The following is a 12,111-nucleotide window of genomic DNA, read 5'->3' as shown; positions in this document are numbered from 1 at the left end:
GGCAGTGCCAGCAAGCCATAGCTCCCAGTCAGTCACAAGGGTCAGACAATAATAAACAACTGATACTGTACAGGGTATGTGTTGCCAGATGATTCTGCCCAACAGCAAGCTCATGTAAGTGTTCTGAAAACGCGTAAGGTAGGCTAGGCTAAGCTATGATGCTTCGCAGGTTAGGCATATTAAGTGCCATTTTCAACTTAACGTTATTTTCAAATTACAATGGGTTTATCCAGATGTAAAGTCAAAGAGTAGCTGTACTTTTTTTGGACTCGTCCTTTCTCTTGTCAATGTAATGGTTCTTTAAATGCTTCCATGTAGTCCTTTTCTTGTTTTTCTGTGCTCTTCATTATCTCATCAATTTTCAAGACTTCAGGTCTCCAAGTGAGTGACTTAAACTCTTGCTTCATCACTGTGGGAGGCCGAGGTGGGCGGATCACAAGGTCAAGAGATCAAGACCATTCTGGCTAACATGGTGAAATCCCGTCTCTACTAAAAATACAAAAATTAGCTGGGCGTGGAGATGCATGCCTGTAGTCCCAGCTACTTGGGAGGCTGAGGCAGGAGAATCGCTTGAACCCAGGAGGCAGAGGTTGCAGTGAGCCGAGATTGAGCCACTGCACTCCAGCCTGGCAACAGAGCGAGACTCTGTCTCAAAAAATAAATAAATAAATAAATAAAAATAAACAAATAAAAAATTCTTGCTTCATGGGCCCATCACAATGCATTACACTTACCTTTTTATGTATTTCTCTCCCTTACAAATGGGACACATTTGGTAGGGATTAATAGCAAAGGTGATTATCTCTATCTTTTTATAGACAGGGTCTATCTAGTGGGTGCCCAATACATGGTACTTTTTTAAAGGTGTTGACAATTCTATAAATTAGTATCCCCTTCATCTTAACTGTTCTTTTTTGAGACAGGGTCTCACTCTGTTGCCTAGGCTGGAGTGCAGCGGCACGATCACAGCTCATTACAGTTGACCTCCCAGGCTCGAGTGATCCTCCCGGCTCAGCTTCCCAAGTAGCAGGGACTACAGGCACCTATCACCATGACTGACTATATTTTGTATTTTTTGTAGAGACAGGGTCTTGGCCATGTTGCCCAGGCTGGTCTCAAACTCCTGGACTCAAGCAATCCACCAGCCTCGGCCTCCCAAAAGTGCTAGGATTACAGGCATGAGCCACTGTACCCAGCCTTCTTACTGTTCTTAAGAGCTATCCTTGAGCATTCCTTATTCCTTAAACTGCAGATCCTAAGGCTATAGTATGTTTATCTTTAAATATTCACTAACCCTAATATTTCTTTTCAAAATCTCATGATTTGAAAACCACACAGGTTTAAGGGACTTCCTTCAAATGACTGTATAACCTTACAGTAGTCTATATACTCATTTTCTATCTGTACAGTTTCCCTCCTAAGTCCTCAACAAGAACTCAGGGGTTATTAGTGCCTTGCTTCTTTTATTTCTAAGTATTAACAGAAAAGAGCCCAAAGCCATTTTCTACTTTAGTACTGCTTATTTTATCTCCAGAAGAAATTCCTATTTAAGATTTTCTGAAGAATATGAAATTTGAGCAAGTCTTTCAATGAACCAAAAGGGGACATAAGATACCTTAAGATTTTTTTTCCCGTACAGCATTTCTGTCTGTTAAGAAAATACTTGGGGCCGAGCACAGTGGCTCATGTCTGTAATTCCAGTACTTTTGGAGGCCAGGGTGAGCAGACTGCTTGAGCCCAGGAGTTTAAGACAAACCTGGGAAACAGGGCAAGACCCTATCTCTACAAAAAAATACAAAAAAATTAGCCAGCTTTGGGAGGCCAAGGTGGGAGGATCACCTGAGGTCAGGAGATCGAGACCATCCTGGCTAAAAAGGTGAAACCCTGTCTCTACTAAAAATACAAACAATTAGCCAGACTTGGTGGCAGGCACCCGTAATCCCAGCTGCTCGGGAGGCTGAGGCAGGACAATCGCTTGAACCCGGGAGGCAGAGGCTGCAGGGAGCCGAGACTGCACCACTGCATTCCAGCCTGGGCAACAAGAGTGAAACTCCGTCTCAAAAAAAAAAAAAATTAGGCATGGTGGCACATGCCTGTAGTCCCAGCTACTTGGGAAGCTGAAGTAGGAGATCACTTGAATCTGGGAGGTCTAAGCTGCAGTGAGCCATGATTGTGCCACTGCACTCCAGCCTGTATGACATAGAGAGACCCTGTCTCAAAACAGCAACAACAACAAAGTACTTGGCCAGGAACGGTGGCTCATGCCTGTAATCCCAATACTTTGGGAGGCCGAAGAGGGAGTATCACTTGAGCCCAGGAGTTTGCCATCAACCTGAGCCACATGGCAAGATCTCTACCAAAAAAAAAAAAACACAAAAAAAGGGCCAGGTACAGTGGCTCACACATGTAATCCCAGCACTTTGGGAGACTGAGGCAGGCGGATCACTTGAGGTCAGGAGTTTGAGACCAGCTTGGCCAATGTGGTGAAACCCCATCTCTACTAAAAATGCAAAAATTAGCCACGCATGGTGGCGCATGCCTGTAGTCCCAGCTACTCGGGAGGCTAAGGCAGGAGAATTGCTTGAACCTAGGAGGTGGAGGTTGCAGTGAGTAAGCTGAGATTGTGCCACTGCACTCCAGCCTGGGTGACAGAGGAAGACTCATCTCAGGCAAAAAAAAAAAAAAAAAATTTTTTTAGCCAGGCATAGTGGTGTTGTAGTCCCAACTACTTGGAAGGCTGGGGTGGGAGGATTGCTCGAGCCTGGGAAGTCAAGGCTACAGTGAGCTGTGATGATCATGCCACTACACTCCAGCCTGCGCTACAGTGTGAGACCCTGTTTCACAAAAGCAAAAACAAAGAGAAAGTACCTAATACTATAGTGATTAACATGGGTATGTAAAGTCTATTATGGAGTCTAATAAACAAAATCCCTGTAGTGGCTAGGAAAAGAAAAAAATATAAACGAACAAAAAATTGTATTTCTATCACAAATTCAACGACACCAATGGGATTTCTGTACCCTAAGAGGTGCATGAGAGAAATCATGTGAAGTGCTATGACATAATATAAAGCACAATATAGAACACTATCTCGAATTATTCACTAATTCATACTCTTAAAACCTGAATCAAATCATGAGACTATTTTACACTTATCAAACTGGCAAAAGAAATTCTGACACTATAAAGTGTTAATGAAGATAAGGCACAAAGAATTCTCATATATTGCTGATTAGAGTGTACACTGGCACACAACCACTTTGGAAACTGGCAAACAAGTTGTGAAACCTCTATGATCCATTAATCCTAATCACCCATGACCACAATAAATACTGATAACATCCTACAACATGGATGAACCTTCATCCATTATGCTACAGGAAAGAAGCCAGACACAAAAGACCACATGGTATATTTATATGAAATATCCAGAATTGGCAAATCCAGAGAGAGAGAAAGTAGGTTAGTGGTCGTCTAGAGCTACAGAGGAATGAAGAATGACTGGTAATGGTTACAGTTTATTTTGGGATGATGAAAATGTTCTACAATTAGTAGCAATGGTTGTACAAATCCGAATATACTAAAATCCACTAAATTGAACACTTTAAATAAGTGTATTTTGTTATATAAATTACAGCTCAATGAAGCTATTCCCCCAAAAAATTAAGACCAACGATTGATAAGGGACTGGGAAATCCTTCGCCACCAAGGTAACACCATGCAAATTAGTTTCTTGTTCTGAGGGGAAAGATTGTTTAATATATAGATAGGACTACCTTAATAAAGAACCAATCTTAGCATTACAATGTCTTTTGTGATACAATGCAAAATGAGGAATTGCTATGCTGTATTTTAGTCAACAATGTTTAAAGGTGAATCCATCAATCTGTCAGCTATAAACTTTAGAGAAAAATATAGGAATTAAAAAAAGAACAAGCTAAATAATACCATAAGGATGTGCTCATACCAAACCACTCTAGGGTAGGTGACACAGTCTCAAAATCAGTGTCACTGAAAAATAAAGACTATATTACACTAAAAAGATATAGATAAACATTTGCAACAAGGTCCTGAATCAGATAATGGCTTGGACAGCTAGCTGTAATAAACATTTTTTTGGATCAGCTGGAGAAATTTGAACAGAACCTGGGTATTAGAAGAAATGATCATTTACTCACATGGAAAGTGGGTATCACCAACTAAAAAAAGCAAGTTGATCTCATTTAGTAAAATAAAAATAGAAACCTAAATATATGCGCTTAGACGACAATCTGGAAAAAAATGCACCAAGTTGTTAACAGTAGTAACTCCTGTGTGATGGGAATGCCAAGGCTTTATTTTTGCATATCTATATAGTCTAATATTCTACATTACCCTTACACTGCTTCTGTAATAATAAAAAGAAAGAATCACATGGAGGGTTTTAATAAACCACTGATGTCCAGGCCTTACCCCAGATAAATTTAAAAGGTTGAGAACTATCACTTTTGAGAATTGGGGCAGATAAAAGGGAAAATTGTCTGACAAGGCTTAAAAAGGAATTTATCAGAAGAACCCTGGGAATTCAGAGAACGAAGGAGAGGCTCCCTTGACTTCGCAAACACCAAAAACCAAAGGAAGCTAAGCATTCAAAACCCCTGCCAAGGTCAAGCCACAGGAAGAGCCTGCTTAGGAAACTGCTCCAGCTAGTAATGCCACACCACCAACAGCCACTGGAATGAATTCCAAACAGTCCTTGCATCTTTGCATCTCTCACTTCTGGTGCAAGTCCACAAAGTGAAGGGCATCTGACTGGCATAGTTTGGGTAACATGACCCAGCTATAGCTGCCAGGGGTCCAGCACAGAAAGTTTATCTATATGGTATGTGTATGTGTGCACCCAACCTTTCCAGCATCCTCTCCCATTAAAATTCACAAAAAAGCAACACCGGAAGGGGGCTAAAATGGTAAACAGACAAAAGAAACAACAAAGGATCATTTTAAAGCCCAATTAGTAGAATGTCCAACACAGGAATCCTGCCAGTCTTGCCATCTGGAATCAACTTGAATTACTGTGCCTTCTTCTACTTCATTGTTCCAAAAAAATTTCCGAGAAAGTAATTTTAGGTGAGGCACAGTGGCTCATGCCTGTAATCCAATCATGTGGGGAGGTAAAGATGGGAGGAATTGCTTGAGTTCAGAAGTTCAAGACCAGCCTGGACAACAGTGAGAGACTCTTATCTATACAAAAAAAAAAAAAAATTAGCCAGGCATGCTGGCACACACTTGTATTCCCAGCAGGACAGGGGGGTGGGGGCCCAGGATGGAGCTGAGGTGGGAGTACCACTTGAGCCTAGGAGGTCAAGGCTGCAGTGAGCTATGATCATGTCACTGCACTCCAATCTGAGCAACAGAGCAAGACCCTGTCTCTACAAAATAAATAAACTTTTATCAGTTTCAGCAGCACCAAAAGGCTCTATTTCCCTACGATTACAAGTAAACAGGCTATTTGTAATATTTTCAAAACTATAGTTTTTTTTTTTTTTTTTTAAACAATTGAGTGATTTAATAGTGGTGACTAACAGATTGAGACATGCTTTTTTTTTTTTTTGGAGACAGAGTCTTGCTGTGTCACCTAGGCTGGAGTTCAACGGCAGTCTTGGCTCACCGCAACCACCACCTCCCGGGTTCAAGTGATTCTAGTGCCTCAGCCTCCAGAGCAGCTGGGATTACAGATATTCACCACAACGCCCAGCTAATTTTTGTATTTTTAGTAGAGACAGGGTTTCACCATGTTGACCAGCCTGGTCTTAAACTTCTGGCCTCATGTGATCCACCTGCCTCAGCCTCCCAAAGTGCTGGCATTACAGGTGTGAGCCATTATGACCGGCCAAGACATACTTTTTTTTTTTTTAAAGAATCATTTTACAAGCATCTCTAAAAATCTCTTCTCAAGATAAGCTTCACTTCCAGTGCAAATATTAAGTTAGAATAGCAAATTCTGGACCTAGATGGCTCTGTCACACACTAGCTGTGTGAATTTGAACAAGTTATTTCACCTCTTTTTGTCCCAAATATCCACCTAATTTGGAGACTCCTGAATTGATTAAATGAGTGAATGTATATAAAGTGTTAAGAATAATGCCTGGATGTTGTTCCCTGCAAAAAGAAAAAAGAATAGTGCCTAGCCTACAGTGAGTATATCATAAGGGCAAATAATAAAATGCCTAATAGTTGGAGGGTAGAAAATAGGAAAAAAAATTCAGTTTTGAGAAATTTTCAGATTGAATATGCTGAGACAACTATTCATTAGTAACCAAAACCAGGAAATAAAAACACTGAAAACCCATGATAACCTGGCTCAATTTTATAACAGAATAAATATACAAGTAGGAAAAATATAAAAGGCAGGAAAGAAACTACCTGGAAAAGTTAATACTGAATTGGGCACCAAAGCAAATCAAACACTCCACTTTACATAGCATCTCAAACGAGAGTAAATAACCCATAAAGTTATTCTATGTTGCCCAACAGAGAAAGTGCAAGAAAATGATACAGATGAGAACCACTGAACAAACCAGAAAATAAAAATCCCCAAATAGACAGAATCACCTAACAAATTTAGTCTTCTCTATCTCCAAATCAAATCTCAATCTAAGCCTCTATATCCAACTACCAATTTACAAGGAATCAAGAAAATCTAGAATGTGGGAAACTGCAGGACAAATGACCTAGTTTCTTCAACAAAGTACAAGGAAAAAAACTGAGGAGAAATATGCAAATTAAGGCATTTAGAATGGCAGCCAGTTGCAGTTTGTGGGACCTAGATCCTGATTCAAATAAATTACAAAAGTCAACAGAAAAGTAGTATCTAAGAAAGAAAAACACCACTCCGTGTGCAACTCATCTGTGCAGATTTCACTGAATTTCATTGGATTGGTGTGTAAAAGGATGTTCACTAAAGACAACTTCTCTAATAATCATGAAGTTCTTACCGTCAGACATTATTTTAAGAATTCTACAAATATTATTTATTACAACAACCCTAGGAGAAGGTACTATTATTGTCCCCATTTAACAGATGAAGAAACAGGCAAACAGTCTCATTTAATTCGCTCAAAGTCACAAAGCTGTAAGCAGCAAAGCTGACATTCGAACCCAAATGGTCTGGCTACAAAGCCAACCACTGATTACCATACTATGCCATTTCTCTGTGTGCTATGGTGGAAACTATGCTTTAGAATCACAGAAAGTGGCCCAAATCTCCATCTCTATGTTACCGAAATTACTTAACTTCTTGGACCTCTGTATACTCTCTTGTAGAAGGGTTAATATCTACTTATTTAAATAGTAAGGAATAATAAGATTACATAACTGACTCTATTACAGCATCTAAGTTTATGAAGCCCACAATAAATGGTTCCTATTGCCCTTCCTGCCATACGTGGTAAGACGAATTAAAAAGTAGAAAAATTTACAAACGGCACAAAAACTGGAAAAGCTCTACTTTGAAATTAACTAAACAGCCCCAAAACCAACTTTTCTATATACTTACAAACTTTAAAGACAGCAATAATTCAGACAATAACTTTTTTATATACCAAACTTTTAAATTTAGGCAGAAACAGAGTTTGCAAGCTGAATTTAAAGTATAGCTAAACTTAACCAAATGAGATTTTTCTGGGGGAAAAAACTTACTCCACACAAATAGACCTACTGCTCAGAAAAGGGTACTAAAACTTTGTTCATTCTGGTGATTCTCTAGCCTGACCTCTGGTTAACAAAAGGCAAAGTGGTTTTTATCTTAGAAAAGGAAGGTGAACTTAATGAGTCTGTTAAAATCAACTCCTTTAAGGATAATTGCTTTTTATGTTATCCTCCAACTATTAAGTATTATCTGTTAAACCGTAAAGTTCTTTGTTTTATGGTCATCTAGATACTCCCAATCCCTCGTTTCTTAACAAAAATAAATGATTGAGCTGTTTTAGCTGAAAAATAATTCAGCTAATAGATCAATTATTTGCCTTAGTAAAGAAAAATAATAGGCTCTTTTAAATGTTTGCCTAGCACGTTTGAAATCACCTATAAAAATTCAATTTACATAACATCAGAAATATATCTACCTCAGTTAAAGTATACCTGTGTACAAAAGTTCAGTTCCTCTTACTGAACTATTTTTCGAGTTTGATTATAGGCTGTTTGAGGCAGATTTCAGTGGGAAATAGGAAACACTGAGTCTGATTTAGAAGTAACTTGGGCAATTAGGTCTCTGACAGCACAACCACGTATTAAATTCCAGACAACAGCAACTACAGCCACTTATGAGGTGGTATGTTATTTTTCCCCTCATATATCTGAACAACCATAAATACACCAAAATTTGCCTTTCCCATTAGTTTTTTTTTAGTTGGAATCCTTTAAAATTTTGTGTGCCTTTCATCTTTTAGACCAACAGTCTTACTTTCATGTTTAAAGGCAGTGACCATAACAGTTAAGTTAAACACAACAACTTAGATTGCCTAAATTTGAATATAGGCTTTTTTTTTTTTTTTTTTTGAGAGGGAGTCTTGCTGTGTCCTCAGGTTGGAGTGCAGTGGCGCGATGTCGGCTCACTGGAAGCTCTGCCTCCCGGATTCATGCCATTCTCCAGCCTCAGCTTCCCGAGTAGCTGGGACTACAGGCGCCCACCACCACGCCCGGCTAATTTTTTGTATTTTTAGTAGAGACGGGGTTTCACCGTGTTAGCCAAGATGGTCTCCACCTCCTGACCTCGTGATCCGCCCGCCTCAGCCTCCCAAAGTGCTGGGATTACAGGCGTGAGCCACGGTACCCGGCTGAATATAGGCTGTTACTAGCTGGATGAGTCTCTGGACTCCTTTTCCTCAACTACAAAATAGGGTATAAAACAGTATCTACTTAGACCTGGCGCTGTGGCTCACGCCTGTAATCCCAACACTTTGGGAGGCCAAAGCGAGCAGATTGCTTGAGTCCCTGAGTTAGAGACCAGCTTGGGCAATATGATGAACCCCCTCCCCCAACAAAATACAAATAAAAAAAAAATTAGCTTGGCGCGGTGGCACGCACCTGTCGTCCCAGCTACTAGGGAGGTTGAGGTGGGAGGACTGCTTAAGCCTGAGAGGTGGAGGCTGCAGTGAGCCGAAATCACGCCACTCCACTCCAATCTGCGTGACAGAGTGAGACCCCATACCAAAAACAAAATAAAACAAATGAACCAGTATACTTATAAAAGTAAACAACAAGCCGGGGGCGGTGGCTCATGACTGTAATCCCAGCACTTTGGGAGGCCAAGGCAGGTGGATCACCTGAGGTCAGGGGTTCAAGACCAGCCTAGCCAACATGGCAAAAACCCATCTCTACTAAAAATACAAAAAATTAGCCAGGCGTGGTGGTGAGCCCCTGTAATACCAGCTACTCGGGAGGCTGAGACAGGTGAATTGCTTGAACCCAGGAGGCGGAGCTTGCAGTGAACAGAAATCAAGCCCCTGCACTCCAGCCTGGGCGACAAGAGTGAAACTCCGTCTCAAAAAAAAAAAAAAAAGAAAAAGAAAAGAAAAGAAAAGAAGAAGAAAAAAAAGTAAGTAACAAATACAAAGCACTTTAAACAGCAGTCAGTCCCTGGCACATCAGAGTTATAACCATAAAATAAAGATATGCAATCTTCTGAAGTATGATTCACGATTGTGTCTTATCTTTAACTCAAAATTTAAAATGAATTATAAGCAGAAATGTGCACCAGATTTCTTATCATTCTAAATTTAAATGGTTGAATGTGTCCTCCTCAGCTAAGCATTCTAACAGCCACTGATGAGCAATCTAGTAAATTGAATTCGCTCAAAATAAAGAGGTTTCCCCAAGAGTTCCCCCCACACCACAAATTAAGAGCTCTGATAAGACACCATCCAGAATCAACTGAATGTCTATATTAACATGTACAAACCACTGAGTACCCCCCAAAAAAATCTCACTCTAGTAGTTAACAGTGACAAAACACAAAGCAACTAGCTTGTAATTTCTATTAAAAACTTTAAATATTTTTCCTGTAAAACTACCAAAATAATTTAACAACAACAAAAAAATCCTAGGGGTATTAACAACAACCAACTTTTGTATTTGAAAAAACGTCAAAAGGTACATTGAAAACTGACTCCCTAGGAAAGATGACAGTTTATTTTACTATTAATTTCAAAGTTCTCATTCACAATTAGCATTTCACTCTTTTATCTTTTAAATAGATACAGGCTCCAACACCTTTCCAGATACTGAAATTTATTGGTTTTGGTTTCCAATCTATGACTTTTTGTTTAAACTTCTGGGTCTATCGATTTAAAAAAAAAGCAAACAAAAGACAGTCTCTTGTTCAAAAGGGCACGACAATCAGGCACTCCATACCTAAAGTATGTTTTCACTTGTTAAAATGTCTTACACTATTCTAGTAAATATCTCGAACTTAATAGCACCCTAATTTCCTTTCAAATATTGGATATAAAAGACCTTAGAAAAGATCAGCAGTCTACTAAATTACAAATATAAGTCTAATGAGGAGTGACTACCAATCACTTTACTTTTGGATAAGGTTTACAGAAGAACATGACTTACTACTAAACTAAAACATGAACCACTATTATTAACTCTATTTTTCTGGTAAGCAATAAATATCAATGTTAAAAATATTTCAACAAATAGGACAAGCCAACTTCAGTGCACAAAGTTGGCAGATAAAATTGACACCACAGCACAATTTCAAAACTATAAGCAACTATTAAACACACACACACCACCGCACCGCACCCATTCTTATGTAAACTTTTGGAATAGTCAACTTTGTGAGCCTCACCTTTGTTTTCACCTAGCATAAGGAGAGTTAAAGGTGAGACACCAATTGCAAAAAATCAAAATATCAAAAGATTCAGTTAATGTCCCCACAGTGGAAACGACTAAAATCTTTCAACGTTAATGTCTAAGTAATCGAAGGGCAGGGCACTTCCCCAAGCTACAGCCATTTTAGATTCAAACTGTCTTTCGAATTTCACGGGTTGGGGAGAACTAGATTTAAAACAAGAGAAAAAAAATAACACTTCAAACATTTCAGGATCGACCAGCTTTCCCCGCCCCTCCAAGGAAAGGAGGTTGGTAGATATTGGATAGACTCAATCTAAACGAAAACACCTCGCTACCACAGAGAACCGGAAAGCTGGGGGTTAAAACTTTTTTCCCCTCAGATATCCAACATTTGACTTACACTTTTTCCTCCTTAGGTTTTCCTTTGAAGGAAAACAAAAGCCCTTAGCTCTCATTTCAAGAAGGAAAGAAAAAAACCCGTAAGCCAAGTCACTCAACCAGCACCAAGCCGGATCGCCTGGAGAGGAGCCAAAGAGCCGCAGGTGAGCGTTCCGACCCGACGACCTAAGTTAAAGTAGGAGCGCTTTCGCGGAGCCCCGGCGACGCTCGCGAGCAAAGCTCCACGCACGGGGGGTGGCGGGGGTGCCGCGACCGAACCACTTGACCCGTGGGCACCGCTCGCCCCTCGCGGGTCGGACCTACACCCAACCACCTGTGTGAGAGCTTCTTTCAACTAGTTTTAACAGCCGGTTGGCTAGGCACCGGGCGGAGCCCCGCGCCAGAACAACTCCAAGATCTCCTACTGCCCCGTTTCCCAAACTCCCACTCACCGGGCAGCGGCGGAGCTATGGCCAGGGACTAGACGCTGCGTCTGAGGACGCGTCCCCAGCTTGTCGACCCGGCAGAGGCGGCTAGTCCACAAACATAACAAAGCTCTTCCCAAAATGGCTGCCCGGCCCACAAGGTCCAGGACGGGCAGAGCGGGTGGAGGAGGAGGAGCGACGAGTAGCACGGCCCTCCCTTCCCCCGTCCGACCCCGCCTTACACACGCCCACCTGAAGAAGCGCATGCGCACGGGACCTGCTCCGGCGACCCTGCCGGACGCCAGTTCCCTACGCTGCCAACGTTCGGCCTCCAGAACGGCGGTTATGCCCTGCCCCACCCCCGGCTCCCTTCTTCGCCGCTTGAGGCGGCGCGTGGTCGCCTCTGCCCCCTAGAGAACTGAATCCTCTGCCTTTCCTCGTGCCGCCTGAGGCAGGGACAAGCCTAGTT

The 12,111-nt window shown here is 41.1% G+C and overlaps 1 protein-coding gene across 17 annotated transcripts in view; it reads right to left on the bottom strand.

Annotated features, from left to right (window-relative positions):
* The window catches only part of GPBP1L1 (GC-rich promoter binding protein 1 like 1), a 69,827-nt gene that overhangs the window by 56,425 nt on the left and 1,291 nt on the right, over nucleotides 1-12,111 (bottom strand). For 7 of the 17 annotated variants that reach the window (XM_055255286.2, XM_063627605.1, XM_055255294.2 and 4 more), the window contains exon 1: nucleotides 11,670-11,883. The exons of 8 other annotated variants lie outside the window; for them this stretch is intronic. The gene's annotated coding sequence lies outside the window, so the exon portion shown is untranslated. Of the gene's footprint in view, nucleotides 1-11,239; nucleotides 11,570-11,669; nucleotides 11,884-12,111 lie in introns of those variants that run through there. 2 more of the 17 variants (XM_063627611.1, XM_055255291.2) reach the window with 2 other exon arrangements.

This window comes from Symphalangus syndactylus, chromosome 12 (assembly GCF_028878055.3).
Source record: "Symphalangus syndactylus isolate Jambi chromosome 12, NHGRI_mSymSyn1-v2.1_pri, whole genome shotgun sequence".
Lineage (NCBI taxonomy): Eukaryota > Metazoa > Chordata > Mammalia > Primates > Hylobatidae > Symphalangus > Symphalangus syndactylus.
This window is presented reverse-complemented; position numbering and strand designations above follow the sequence as displayed.